This window comes from Fundulus heteroclitus, chromosome 22 (genome assembly GCF_011125445.2).
Source record: "Fundulus heteroclitus isolate FHET01 chromosome 22, MU-UCD_Fhet_4.1, whole genome shotgun sequence".
NCBI classification, from domain to species: Eukaryota; Metazoa; Chordata; class Actinopteri; order Cyprinodontiformes; family Fundulidae; genus Fundulus; species Fundulus heteroclitus.
In genome coordinates, this window is record NC_046382.1 from 36,945,233 (window position 1) to 36,960,138 (window position 14,906).

General features: G+C 38.9%; 1 protein-coding gene across 2 annotated transcripts in view; it reads right to left on the reverse strand.

Moving 5' to 3' along the window:
* Positions 1 to 14,906, reverse strand: part of bean1 (brain expressed, associated with NEDD4, 1) — a 57,392-nt gene that overhangs the window by 21,800 nt on the left and 20,686 nt on the right. The window lies entirely within an intron of this gene.

Sequence of the window (14,906 nt, forward strand, 5' to 3'; positions counted from 1 at the left end):
CATTTCGGCCACTCCCAATCAACTAAAACCTTTTGCGCAAATAAAAATATAAAAGTACCGACTTCAAAAATTCTTAAAGTATTAAAGTAAAAGTAATATAAGTAAAAAAAATGCCACTAAGGACAAAAGCTTAGACCTCCCACACCACAGGGCATATAATGGACTTATCCTTGTGCACTTAAAAAGGAAAATGATAATCCTAAATGCTATGTTTTTCTTCTACATTTTATTCTTCTTAAGTTTTTGTTGGGGTATTTGGCAAACAACTTAGTGCTGTACTGCCTCCAACAACAATTAAAATCACTCTGTTCAAGTAGCACTATTTATCTGAATATTTAATTATCTATTTTTTGACAAGTCAGCTGAAACAAAATGGAAGTAATGAGACTATTTTCAAAATGTAAGGAGTAGAAAGTACAGATAATTGGATAAAAAAGTGAGGAGTATACGTAAATAATAGGTTAAAAAAAAGAAGTACTCTAGTAAAGTATAAAAAAAATTCTACTTAAGTGAGATAATAAAGTATTTGTACTTAGTTACTTGACACCTCTGTCTACCTAACACATTTTTACCTTACATTTTACAATTCAACACATAGTCAGAACTCATCTTGGTTTGGATATTTAAGTATATGTGTCTGTTTAAGACTTTGTCATCTAACAAAACTTATATATTCAGGAATACGTTTTTGGATTCCAGAAAAGTGGTCTTTTAGATGGCTGGCTGGCTACAACTGGTATGGCATGAGCAAAATGCATTTCCTTAAACTTTAAGGTATACAATTCAGAGATAAATATTTTACTTATAACATTAACATAACATTGTGGAATGCATGGTTTTCCGATCTCTATTACAGCTAATATCATACTGTGCCCTATTTTGATTTGTGTTTTGCTATAAGAAATGTTAGAATATTAAGCATGTGAAACATCAAGTCCTGTCACATCTTTGTATTTTGTGCGTTGCTTCTGATGCACCCCATGTTGTATAGTTTGTGCTCATTGTATTTAATGCTGTAAATAGCATCAGGACAGAGTACATGACTTTTGTCGTAATGTCACCTTCCTGTTTTATTTGAGCATTTCACTACACCAATAATTGTTTAACCATGTAGGGATGAAGCTTTAATGTTCTGTGAGTCCCACCCATTGGTCAAATGCTTATTGGTAGAGTTGATCATAAAGTAGGTCATTTTGGAACCACACCAAACATTTTGCATCCTGAGGTAAGTGAATATTTACATTGATAGACAAAGTGTAAGCATAGTGTAACGTCAAATTAAGTAATGTTATTATTGGGTCTCTAGATTTAGCAATTGCCTACATTTTAAAAGATTGTCCAAGCAATACGGTACATATGTTGTCTTAGAGTAGTAATACCCATGACACAGACTTTTTGAAATGTCCAAAAATATCCATACCTCATCAAGTAACCATTTTTTGTATGCTATAGCATGCTATTATAGGAGATTTATAAAAACACAGTAGTGTGATATGGATAATAGTATGGTCCAGGGTTTGGGTTGGCTTTCTGATATTGGGGACATGGGGAGATGGAAACTTGTGTCCTTGTGCCGCCATGTCTCTGTGAAACACATCACACTGCACTCCTGGTACTCCGGATCGCTCCGTGTCAGCGCCGTTAGGTCGTCCATCTTGTTGCTAAGGGACCGCACGTTTCCCATACCACAGAGGGGAAACACCGCTTAAATGTTCTCCTCTCAATAAGCCCGGCCCGTCTCGACTTTCCTTTCATCCCTCGATGTTGCTTTCCTCCTCTGCAACCTCGGTGTGTTTTCCTCCAAAGTTCAGGTGGTATTTTAGCCCCCCCTTGGTGTGGTGTTTCTGTGGGTCCTCTTGCTGCATCCTGGAGCGATGGGTTGCCTATGGCTCTGGGGATATGCTGGGCGCGCTGTGGGCCGCTGCGACTATCATTGGGTCTTTTGGGCATTCCTCCTTCTTGAACTCCCATGGGCTCGCTCATCAGGTTGGATGGTCATGTGCCCTCCCTAGCTTAGGCTTTCCAAATTGCAGCTCCCATGGTGGCTGATGCCCACCCGGAGTATTGGGGGCTCTGGGGTATTATCCACTGCTTAGTGCTGGGAGGTTTTGCTGTCGGGGGTTAGTTGATGCCTGGGCTGTTGTGGGGACTGGGTCCTGGGCTTGGCCTGTGAGGTGAGAGATGGAAGTGTGGCTACCCTATGCAATTTTGGCCTGGGAGCTGCTACTCCTGTTCCTGTGCTTCATTGATGGCCTATCTACACACACACACACACACACACACACACACACACACACACACACACACACACACACACACACACACACACACACACACACACACACACACACACACGAACCAGCACAAATAATGCAAATGGTCAAAAGACATTTGGTGGCCTGCCTACGTTAATGCTGTATGCAGTGAATCATGCAGTTAGGATACAGCCTTTTATCCTTATTGTAGAGCAAAACTGCCCTGGCAAATGTTGATAGTGTATGTTAAAAAAATGTTTCACCATTCAGACAGACCTCAAAGAAGAGCTGCTGCTGTTTTGCAATGAAGCTGAGGTTGTTCAGGAATTGGGTTAGGATTCCTCCTGGGTGCTTCACTTTGGAGGTTTTCCATGCACATCCCAGCAGAAGGTGACCCCTGGGTAGACCCAGAATACACAGGAGAGACTGTATATACCCTCTGTGGCCTGGTATCACCTTGGTTTCAAATATCATGCTTTACAGTGTTGGTAATGGTACGTATGTCTGGGATTACCTTCTGGGCATGCTATTCCACTACACATTCTAAGATAAGCAGAAGACAATGGATGGATGACCAGGAGGATGGATGGATGAATCTATGTGGCAATATTTTCTATTCCATAGGCTCTTAATAATCTTCTGCTGAGGTCCGGTTCTGAACAGTCTCATACATAAGGCAAAATGTTCCATATTTAATTATGTTAACCCACCTCATGTTTTAGAAAGACATGTCATTTATATTTTATCAATTCACTGTATTGAAACATGTAAGCATAATAGACACGTGGTTTACAAGACAAAGAGGAGGATCAGATTTCTTACAATTTTACAACATCTGGTATGGTGTGATAAATTCTGATTTTAGTATTATTTATTTTGACTGAATCAAATAGATATTTCAACAGAAGCAGAAACAAAGCTTCTGTTGTAATGTGAACTTTACACTCTGAGTGCCTTCACATCTGTAGTTAAATCACTTTTCTTGCCGCTGAATATACAAACCTCCATCTCCCACAGTGCTTTTGCGAACCCTTTGCGAATGAAGCTACCTTTATCGTAACACTTTTTCTCTCATGTTATGTAGCTGCTGTCTTAACATGCGTACGTTATACTTCCCCTTTCCACTCTGCTTTTTCTCCTCTTCGTTTTTCCACCACACGCTCCCTCAAGACTTTTTCCATTTCAGCGTGTGACAGATAATTAGAGCTGGAGCCGGCACACACAGTCATCATTATCATTAGATTACAGAGCAATCCTGTTCCTTTCCATTTCTGTTTAGTGTCTCATTTGTCTGTTTGTACTGGCTGTCCACTCTCCGTCTGTCTTTCTGGCACCCTCTCTTGTCTCTCTCACTGCCATTCGTCTCAAATCTGAACAGTTGCATTATGGGTCAAATAATACTGTGCATATTGTCTTTTTAAGTACGTGTGTTGAGTTTCTCCTTGGTTGATGAGGAAACAGTGCTGTTCAGTGCCAAAGATCAAATGCTATTTAGTGTCTTATGGCTTGATTTTTAGCAGTATCTTTGACAGGAGAAAAATATATTCTATTATTTGTAAAAGGTGTGTTCTCCTTTTGTGCAAAGTGTCCATCTTCTCCAAAACAACAGTGGTCTTTAAAAATTCTATATGTAAATAAATAAACCTATTTAAAGGTGCTTGTTTAACCTAAAAGCAAGCCAAATACGTAGTTTGAATGTGGAAAAAAATCCATTAACATAAATATGTTTCTAAATGTGAAACCGTTCATAACCTAGTGTATGTTGCACTGAAAGTATGATTTGCAAATCTCCCTTGAATAAGATGGACAGACAAAGTCTGGTTCGCTCCCATCTTACTACGATTTATGCTCATTAGGAGTCAAAAAAGAACTATCTGTTGTTATTATTCCTTTTTCCAAGATATTGACACCTTAAATTCTACAGAATAATTTTGTAACTTTATTAATATACTATGTATTATGTTCAACAAGATATATTTTCCTCATGAATCCCATGTCCACAGATTAATTGTTAATTTACAAAGAAAAGGGGAGAGCAAAATATTTTTTTTACTTTAATCAGCTAAACATGATTTAATGACATTTCAACAAACAACGTTGTCCTCCCTTGTTTTGTCCTTTTTTTCTCTACATCTTTGCCCTGAAGATCAACCAGCAAGAACAATTGAAACCTGCCTGCGTTTTACACTAACATAACCGTTTTCATTTCAGTTGCCGTGCCTCCTCCATTGCGCAGGTTTTGTCTCCATCTCCCCTGGATGGCAGCCTGTGTAATTGTGTTGTCTGTAATAATTTGGTTTCACACAGATTCCCCAGAAGAGTAAAATGTTCTCTCACCCAAATGATTCCCACCAGACATCTTTACTCTCTTGATAACGCCGCCTTTCCTCACACCCTGCTTCTTCTTTCTCTCTTTCTGTCAATCCTAACATGGTTTTCTCTTTGTTTCACTCCTCATCTCTTCTTCATTAAACTTCATCTTCCCCCATTCTCCCCAGAGAGAGCTAAAATGGAAATTTATAATTGTGTACATTTATATTCAGATAAACCTCCCTCCTTCTGTAACACCGGGAGACAAATACGAAGAAAGCAGGAGTTGTTTCCTCATAAATCCTGCCGGAATCTACAAATATATAAAAATGTCTTGTGAAATATAGGGAAAAACAAATGCACTTTGCCTTTTAAAACGTATTCCTACCCTTTGTCACCTTATATTAACATTATTTACAGGGGCGGCTCTAGACAGGGGCTCACAGGGGCCAGTGCCCCTGTAGAAATGGTCTTGGCCCCTGTTATGGGCCCTGTACTAAAGACATAAATTAAATAAACTTCTTAAGATTATATGCATTGGTGAAGAAACCACACCTGATTTGTCACTTTGACCAATTTTATTTTTTGTACCTTTACAATTTCACCCCAACAAGGGTTTAAAAATCAAGGTGTTTTACTTTTAGCTTTAGCAGCATTGAGCTGGGATCACAGTTTTCATCTGCTAGATCAGGGATCTGAAACTTGCAGTATCAGAGCCACAAGTGTCTCACTTCATATTAAGCGATTAAATATTGCCCTGTTTTATAATTATATTCTTTTATGTGCCCCTGTGAAAAAAACACTGGCCCCACCTTGGCCCCCCTGGTAAATTTGGTCTAGAACCACCACTGATTATTTATATGGTGGAACAACATGATACATGGTTTAGACCACCTTTATTAAAGAAGAAAAAAAACTTAAAAAGTTTGATGCACATTTGTATTTAGCCCTCTTTCTTTGACACCCCTAAATAAAATCAGTGTAAGCAATTGCCTTCAAAAGTCGGTAAATAATACACATGTGTAATTTAATAGCCGTATAAATCACGTTATTTTTTAAAGGGCAGGCAACAAGGGCCACAGCAGACATGTCAGAAAGTTGTAGAGAAGTTTAACACAGGGTTAGGTTATAAAATGATATTCCAGGTTTGAACATGGCACAGAGAGCTCTGTTCAATCTATCACTCCAAAGCGAAGTGGCCCAAATGCAAACCAACCAATGAATGGCCCTCAGTTTAAAATTATAGGTGAGGCAAAGACAACATTAATCAGAAAAGCAGACAAAATTTCCGTGATAATGCTGGAGGTGCTCCCATTTGAGGCTTTTCCGCCAAAGAGGTTCTGGTGCTTACAACTTGGTTCTATAATAGAGCCGGTTTGGTTTTCCACAACCTGAGAGCTAATTCTACGTTACGACATAGCGTCACTTTAAAGACCTAAGTTAATGTGCGCTATAGAGGGTTTCGTGGTGCACAAAGACAGCTGAACTACACAAAACACATTCTTCTTCCCAGTGTTCCTGCAAACAGGTGCTCTAACCCAAGTTCTGGCATGGGTTTAAACAAAAAGTCCTGCTTTTATTAGCTCAATGCACACTACTAGGCAAGAAGTAACACCAGTTTAGCACAGGAAAGGGTTTGGTGGAAATGGCACTATATTTCTTAGCCTGTATTGCCTAGCCTTAGGTAATACAGCCTCTTTTTTCAAACAACCTGAGTTTTTGCTACTCTTTATATTGGCTTTTTAAACTTTTTGGTCCAGAAAACTTTCATGATGGTAGCCACATTTTGTCCCAACATACATTTTCTAGAAAACTTGAACATTATGAATGAGAAACCAATTAGATGTCCTGGGGACCCTTGGACACTGAGGCTCCAGGGCCCTTGGAGTTATGGTGTACGGTGAATGAGTCACTGAGTATGAACACCCAGGGGACTCATAGGGCTATAAATCCTGCTTTGATTGTGCCACACGATTTGTATAGCAAGAAAGAAGAAAAGACGACTCACTAGGAAGTGCTTTTGTGTGTACTTTTGTAAATCATATTGCTCCCATTTTAATATTGGATAATCTTCAACGTGACAAAGATTAAAGAAAAGGTATAAATGGGTCTCAAAAATTGATTTTGGGTTAGTTTTGCTAAGACACCGAAGGAGACAGAAAAAAGGGAAGGAAATGGTTGGATTAAAGGTTGATAATGATGTATTTCTAAGCCTGGAGGGAGCTGGACCCAGCTGCAGAGAGGAAACAGAAAAGGACAAAAATAGTTTGGATTTATAGCTGGAAAAATATATTTGCATGCACTATAAAGGCACAGGGCTGCAGGCTGTGGAAGTGTTTAGCACTGTGGCTGTGCAGCAAGATTGCCCTGGGTTCAAATGCCAACCTGGGCGCTTTCTGCATGGAGTCTGCATGTTTTCTTTTTTATGTGTATGGGTTCTCTCCACAGTCAAAAAACATTAGGCCTAAACATATGGGGCTGGATTCTAAATTTATTAACATGATCAAAACCATATATAAAAATCCCTTAGCCAGTGTGGTTACTGGTAATATTCATTCTCCTCCATTTGTAATAAGTAGGAGTAGTCGACAGGGAGATCCAGTTTCATCAATGTTGTATATTTTGTCGTTGGAACTTTTGCTACAGTCTTTTAGGTCATCTTTAAACATCATACAAATAAAAATAAAATCTACTCAGCATTATATATCTTTATTTGCTGATGATGTTCTTCTATGTTTTCTGATATAAAGTATTCTCTTCCAAATATTCTTAATATGTATGAGCAGTTTAGCCATCTATCTAGTTATAAAATAAGTTGGTCCAAATGTTCTTTGTTGCCATTGAATCCCAAGAGCAAAGATCAATGTGCAGGTTTTATCATTCTAAGCGTATCTCATTTTATATATCTAAGGATAAATGTATACACATCATTAGATACAACTATTTCTAAGAATTATGATAGTGTCTTTAGCATTATAAAAAGTGATTTGAAAAGATGACATACATTGCATTTTTTCTTTTTTTGTTTGCAACTCGAGATTTTAGGAAAATAGAAAAGTTATTTAATTTGACATCCAAATAGCATGTTTGACATTGTATTAATCATCCAGTGATGCAATTATTTAATACAACACCAGGATTATTAAAAGGACATGTTTCTGCAATTTACAACACATTAGATCCAACGCCGACTTCACCAGAGATTATAAAAGTGTGGACTAAAGACTGCTCAGAATCATGTATAGACTGGACAAGAGTTTGGAGGAATGCTTTTTATTCTCCGAAATGTATGCTTTGGAATGATGATTCTGGGCAAAACTTTAACCTGGTGCAAAAATATTTGGCCACGATACATGTCATCATGTACCGTGGCTAAGAAGATGCTAGCAGTTAGGTGAATGCCACCAAATACACTTTCTATGCATCACTGGATGTATTCATCACTGGATGTGTTATCTATGGAGCTCTCTGTCGCTAGAATGAATGGGGCAGGCCAACTTGTGCTTAAGGCCAAGAAGGAGGCCGCAACGCAGGGGCAGCTCGGAAAATGTTAGAAATGTTCTTTATGAGGGGAATAGATGGAGAAAGATGCTTTAACTGTTGTTCAACAGAAAACTTTCAAATCACCCCATTAAATAAACTTTAAATTATGAGAATTCTAGATGAATAAGAAAGAATGGTGTTCCTGAAAATAATAAAAGTATATGTATTTTTAAGTTACTAGTAAGCATTACTAAAGATGAACCCTGATCCTCCCCAACCCTCTACCCTTTTTTTAGGACATATAAAGGAAAAGAGAGGAGCATATCTCCCTGACAGGCACATCCTTCTGTCTCCCTAACGCTGTAGTTAACGGCTCTCCTTCCCTTCACGTCTTTGATCCTTCCCGCTGCGTATCGACCAAATGCCAGCTGCAGTTTGGCTCTGAATGGCTTACAGTGTTGGTCATTAAAGCATCATGTTCTATCATCAGTGGAACAGGAAAAGAGAGGAACAGTGCAGTAAAAGCCTTCACACCAACTTAGCGGGCTCGCCTCTTAAAGAGTAACTTAACACGGCTCCAAGTGAAGCCGACCTCTAAATACAAAAGGTTCAGATCTGATTTTGGTGCCGTCAGTAATGATGTCATTGGGTTCATCAGTATCTCACTTCAGCAGGTAGAGAGGTACCGCCATGTAAGAGTCGGCGAGCCGAGATTTAGGGACTAAATTGCTGTTGCATTGTTTGTGTTGATAACAAATCACGCAATGTCACCTTCCAGACTTTAGGGGCTGCCTATTGACACCCACGTCCACATTATGATGGCACTCCATTGCAATGCTAAACAACCAGACCCGTGTATTTGTCTCTTCTCAGGCGGCCCCTGAGTACAGACAAATCGATTAGTGCCATGCACCGCTAATGTAACAGTGCCAAAAAGTCCATGGAGGAGAATTCTTGCCTTGCACTGTGGTTTTACTGGAACCGACCACAAACATTAGCTCCTGAAAAGAAGCAGATGAGGTCTGAGTTCCCCAAACTTATTAAAAGGATTTAACTTTTTGGGTTTCCACCAACATTTCATGAAGGGTGCCACGATATCAGAAAAACCTTGCAATGGGGACAGTATTGGTAAATATTGTGGGGCCGATATCAGTTTCGATATCTACCTCTTTTCTTCTTTCCTCTCTGTCTCTTCTGTGCTTCCATCGGTGTGACCTTTAGCGCTTTGGGAAATGTCACGTGTGTGCGGTGTGAACATCTGCCACCTTCAGACTCTGTCCAACTGGCTAAATATTACATTAGCATGAAAAATGCATGTTCAGAACTCTTGGAGTGTAACCTAAATAACCTAAGTAAGGTTAAGCTATCTCTCACAAAGTTATTTTTGACTAACTTGTCAGCTGAGATCTGAAATAAAATTGGATGTAGGTCTGATTTTAATATAGTGCTTTAAAAACGATAATAAAAAAAAAAATAGAACTCAAACCGATGGTTTCGACCTCCACTGTAAACTCTGGACCAATGCATGCTCTGCAGTGGAGTCATAACAAAGCCGAATATCCACTCTGAACGGTATAAAAAGGTTTAAAAATAAATCTGAATTCTTAAAGCGGAGATGTGATCGATCAGGTATGCCTGCAAGGTCTATGGAAGTATTAGACATCGGACAGCCAAGGCTTCAAGGCTGACAGCGTGTTGAGATGATGAATACGTACAGTGGTAGAGAGAAAGGGCAGGTTGAAGTGTTCCTCACTCAGCTGGCTCTTACAACAATACAGACGGAACTTACAATGAAATGTAGTTTAAAAATGAATCAAAGAGGCAAATAAATAATCAGGGCCGACAAATGGCCGAGGCTTTTTGCATCATAATGAACTCTTAGTTACACGGTCTCACTACTGCTACTGATTCAAACATGAACCAGTCAGACCCCTCTATCATCGCTGCATCTCAATGTAAGACATCTGAGCATTCGCCACCAACCAATGAGCTGTGGGGATTTCCGTCAATCGACCATTCTCAGCATGTTCACACTCAACTAAAATGTGAGTACTCCAGCCATGATATCCTCAGTGCTTTAGTGTTTTGTGCCTTTATACTTTAAACAAACACAGCAGCGCTCACTCACTCACATGTGCGTATTAAATCAGATTTTTGTATTGAAATGTGGTTGAATGTGGGTCACAAAACATGCCGGCGTGTGTGAATATGGGTCAGAATACATCATAGCTCTGCTTAATCTCCCTTCCTCCCTCCCATGTGGGTTAGCTGGCAGAAAGACAGATTATCACACCCTGCTGGCCCATATTGCTGCCTTCCTCTTGTTTAATCATCTGCCCATTTTGAATGTATTCATCTCCCAAGGCCCACTTATGTTGTTGTGATTACTTCCTTTGACTGTTTATTTCCACGATTAACTGCTTTCACTCTAACCGGTCCTATTTTTGAGGACAACGCTGTTAAATTTCTACATTAGAATCTGGAGGATTTTATATACCTGTTTCATATATTTTCGATTATTGTCAGAGAAGTGATTTCCTTGTTGAGGCTTTGTATTTTTCTAAAATGGAGAGCTTGATGCCCACACTTCACAAACAGGCACTATGGCTCACAAAGATTTGATCTGAAGGAAAAAGAGACAGGAGTCAAATATTTATACTTTTGTCATTAAAGCTCACTACATTCTTATTTTTAGATTGGGCAGGGTCCTATTTTGAGTAGCTGTTTTGTTAAGCAATATGAGCTTCAATGGACAGGTTAATGGTACAAATGTATACAGATTTTAAAGATGTTAGTTTCCAAATATTCAAAGTCCTCCGTCTCACTGACTCTACTAGAATCCTTTTACAGAGATGTCAGAGAAACTAACAGTGATCCATTGTTTCCAGCTAAATGGAGCGCAAAGTAGGGCTGGACGATATAGAAAAAAAGTATGTTGATAAAATTGAAATCATATTGATCAATATTAATTATAAAAAAATTCAAATCATATATTTAAATCTATAGTTGGTAATCCTGTTCAGAAACACTTTTTGTAATACTGGGTAAAAAGCTCCTTTCATCCTGAAAGTAGTTAATACATTATGTATTCACAAAAAACAGGTTAAAAAATAGTTTCCTGTGGAGGCTACAGGCCTGTAACAACTCTAACCGATCCATGCTCCTCAGTCCAAAGGTCATGCACAGCAAAAACTGATCTAAAAATAAGTCAAATTTGTGTTTTTGTCCTTGATTTGAGCAGGTAAATAAGATTATCTGCCAATGGAATGAGTATTTTGACCCCTAAAATAAGATAATTAGATATACTGCACTTTAAATAAGATGATGGAGATGAATTGTTCCTATTTTAAGTGCAAAAATCTTATTCTATTGGCAGATGATCTTATTTACCTGCTCAAATCAAGGAAAAATACACAAATTTTAAGAATATTTTACTTATTTTTAGTTCCGTTTTTGCAGTGTGGATTTGACAGAGTTTTGTTCCTGCTTTCAATCTCCTCTTTCCCTTAAGTCCTGGTGGTATCGCCTTATCTATTGGTTGTCCCACATGACGTCATTCTGACGCGCTCACAGAACACCACACAAACACTGAATTCTAATTTAACTCTTTAATTCAACCAACTATTTTTTTTTACCAAAATTGCAAGTTTTTAAAAAAGAAGGAAAAGAACATGTGATCTGTGAACTCTTTGAATGGGGGCGGAGCTTAGTGACGGAACGTTACTCAGTTTGTGATTGGTTGGGAGGATTTACTTACCGTAATATTAACCTACATGACAAGCTAGAATGCAAAAGGAAGGAAAATGGTTCTACTGAACTTTCAAAAATAAAAAAAACACACAAAAAAGTCCTGTTTAGGTTACATTCTTTCATTTGTATGTCTGTATGTATGTAAGGACATTCTCCCTCCATGATTGGGAGTGGTGGCCTAGTGGTTAGAGAGCTGGGCGTTTGCATCTTGGAAAGGCAGCAAAGGTTTCCAGTTTGAAACTAAGTCTGTCTCTCTGGGTCCCTGAGCAAGACCCTTGACCACTGCTCGCTAAGCGATGGGTTAAACGCAGAGACACATTTCTTCTCTGTGGGTCTATAAAGGCAAGTATTTATGTTATGTATTTTTCTCATGGCAAAGCCGTCTACGATGTCTTCATTAACTTACACTACAAAGGTTTTTACTTTGTTTTATATGTTTGGCAGAAAAGCAGGTGAGAAATGTTTTGGGGTTTTCTTGAGGCAGGAAATGTTCTTATGAGCAGGTGCACAGAAGGCCTTGGAGATTTCCAAGATGTCTTGTGGTCTGGTTGTGTCAATGCACGGAGAACAGAAACCACATCAGTTTAAACAAATGATGCTTAAAACTGGGGATCTTTGTTTGCTATTTTAAGTTCCTTGTGACCCACCTAAACCCGGTGAACCAAATAGGAAACAAATCCTACCAGTGGATCCTATTGACACTTTTCAGTCATTGTTGGACTGCCAACAACAGTATTGTCAACAATAGGTTGAAGAATTTAAATTAAACATTGTAAAAAAAAAAGGAAAAAAAAGAAAAAAGATGAATTAGGAACCAGAGGTGATCATGTTTGATTTATTAGTTTGAGCAACAGGATCCCCAAAGAGACAGTTACCAGTATTCAAGTGTACCCATATTTTTCATGATTCATAGATTTTGAAGTTATAAAAATGCACATATTCAATTAAAAGCCAGAGAAAGTGCCTAAATCTAAAACCAGTAGTGGCTGTTTCCTTTTTAAATAGCTGTGAGCCACTTAAACCCAGCGAGCCAAATGGAAGATAAAACCCATCAGTGACTGCCGTAGATCCATCTGAGATCCGTCAGCCATTGTTGGAAATCCAGCTTTGATTGCTCAATCACAACCTCAGATCAGTCTATGATAGGCCCTTTGTGAAAGCCATTCTGATTGGCGAATCAGCCACGGGAATGAAAAACGCAGGAAATGGAGTTCTAAGCTTGGTCCATTTACGCACACACTCGCCAAACTAAAGGTTGTCCACTTCCTTCACTCAAACACACAACACAAGCATTTCTTATGCTCATGTAAGTGGAAGATTTAGGATGGATTTGTGCTCCTGATTTAACTCTTGAACATTTACTTCCACGGCCGCAGCTACCTGCACTCATACTGCTAGGAGGCACGATGCGTAAAATATTTTTTGACTATAAAGTTTTCAATTTAATATATGTACAGCCTAATTGTGATGCACAAATGTCTCACAGATGTAGTACTATGCTGGCAAGCTCAGCTCAGGATTCTGCCATACTATCATAATACTTATTATATACTATTATATTATGTTATATTATATACTAATAATTATTCTCATTATAATAGTTGTGTTGGGAACAAAACCAAGATGGCTGACTCTGGGTGTGTAGACAGTCTCTGCCTGACAGCACTGTTGCGTTAGTTATTTGGACGCATGGTGGATGCCTTCCTGGTATTTATACTGATTAGCATATGTATTTAGCTGCGGGGACAGGGCGGCCCAAGATATACATGGTGTTGAGCAACATTTCATGCAGATTAGGATGAATAAAGAAAAGGTGTGCATTGACACATCTGCGCACAATTCTATGCGTCTGACGTTTTTTTGTGTGCCGCACATTTAACAATTTTTGTCAGTGGCCTCCTGCGCTTTTATGCATGATGCCTCTGGTAAGGTGACAAAGTCAGCTGATAAAAACGTAACTTTTAAATCTTTCGTCCGGCAGCACTTTGGATATTCTCTATTTAAACAAGAGTTACAGACAAAATGCTACTTATTTGTTGGCACAGAGAGAGTGCAATGACTGGCTAAAGATTAGTGGCTATACAAGTTGGCATCTCCTTGGTAGATTCCTGTTGGCTGAAAATGGGTTATTTTGTTTGTTTTTTAGTCTGAATTGTCTGTTATCGCCTCTGTTCCAAAATCTGAAATTCCTGGACTGCCAACAGGAGCTGGAATAACTCACACTGAAGAGAGATTCTTTAAAACACAGTTTAAGATCTGTAAACCCTTTATTTTCTTTGTGAAAACATAAAAAGGCAGGATTTTAAATGTTATTTTTAAGGCGTTAAATAAGTAAAAAGGCTGCAATATGTGAACCAGTCAAACATGTTCAACTTTTAACCTTTTTGAGAAAACAAATGCACTGCCATTACACCGCTAATAATTTTAATTTTAAACTTAATCATTTAATCACATCAGTATCATAACATAAAGCAGATTTTTTTTGTTGATATTTTCTGCTATCATAACAATAATTTTCTTGATTTGACATCACTACATCAAACTATTTGCTCCATACCACCAGAAGAGCCCGACACATGCAGGTCACCGTTATGTTACCGGCTTTGAATTTAGCAGGCATCCAACACAAAGAAGCCACCTGATTGGTTGAAAAGCTTCCTTTTAGGGGGGGATCTATAAAATAATCTGCACAGAAAGTCTTTCTATTTCTTCGTCAGGCTGCAGAAGCACCGGCTTGCTTAACGCTGGGGCCACAGGAGCAAGAGGAGCAGGCACATAAATACTGTAAAAGCCAGAGCAGTCATAACAACACAGCACAGAAAGCCATTTCAGATGGATGTCTCCTTTCCAAATGAAAGGACTGATCTCTGCTTCCTTTCTGACCCTCGACACACTCTGTCTGTGCGCTTTCTTTATCCCTCAGCGTGACTCACAGCAGAGCCTTTTAAACCCCTCTCCTTCTCCTTCCCACCCTCTTCCTCAGAAGGGCTGTTTAAGGGGGAAAATGATGATGGGTGAGAAGACGGTGATGGAGGGGCACGCGAAGAGATAATGGCAGACATGAGGAAAGGGAGGAAGAGCTGGCGTTTAATCGCGTTAAAGCAGCTC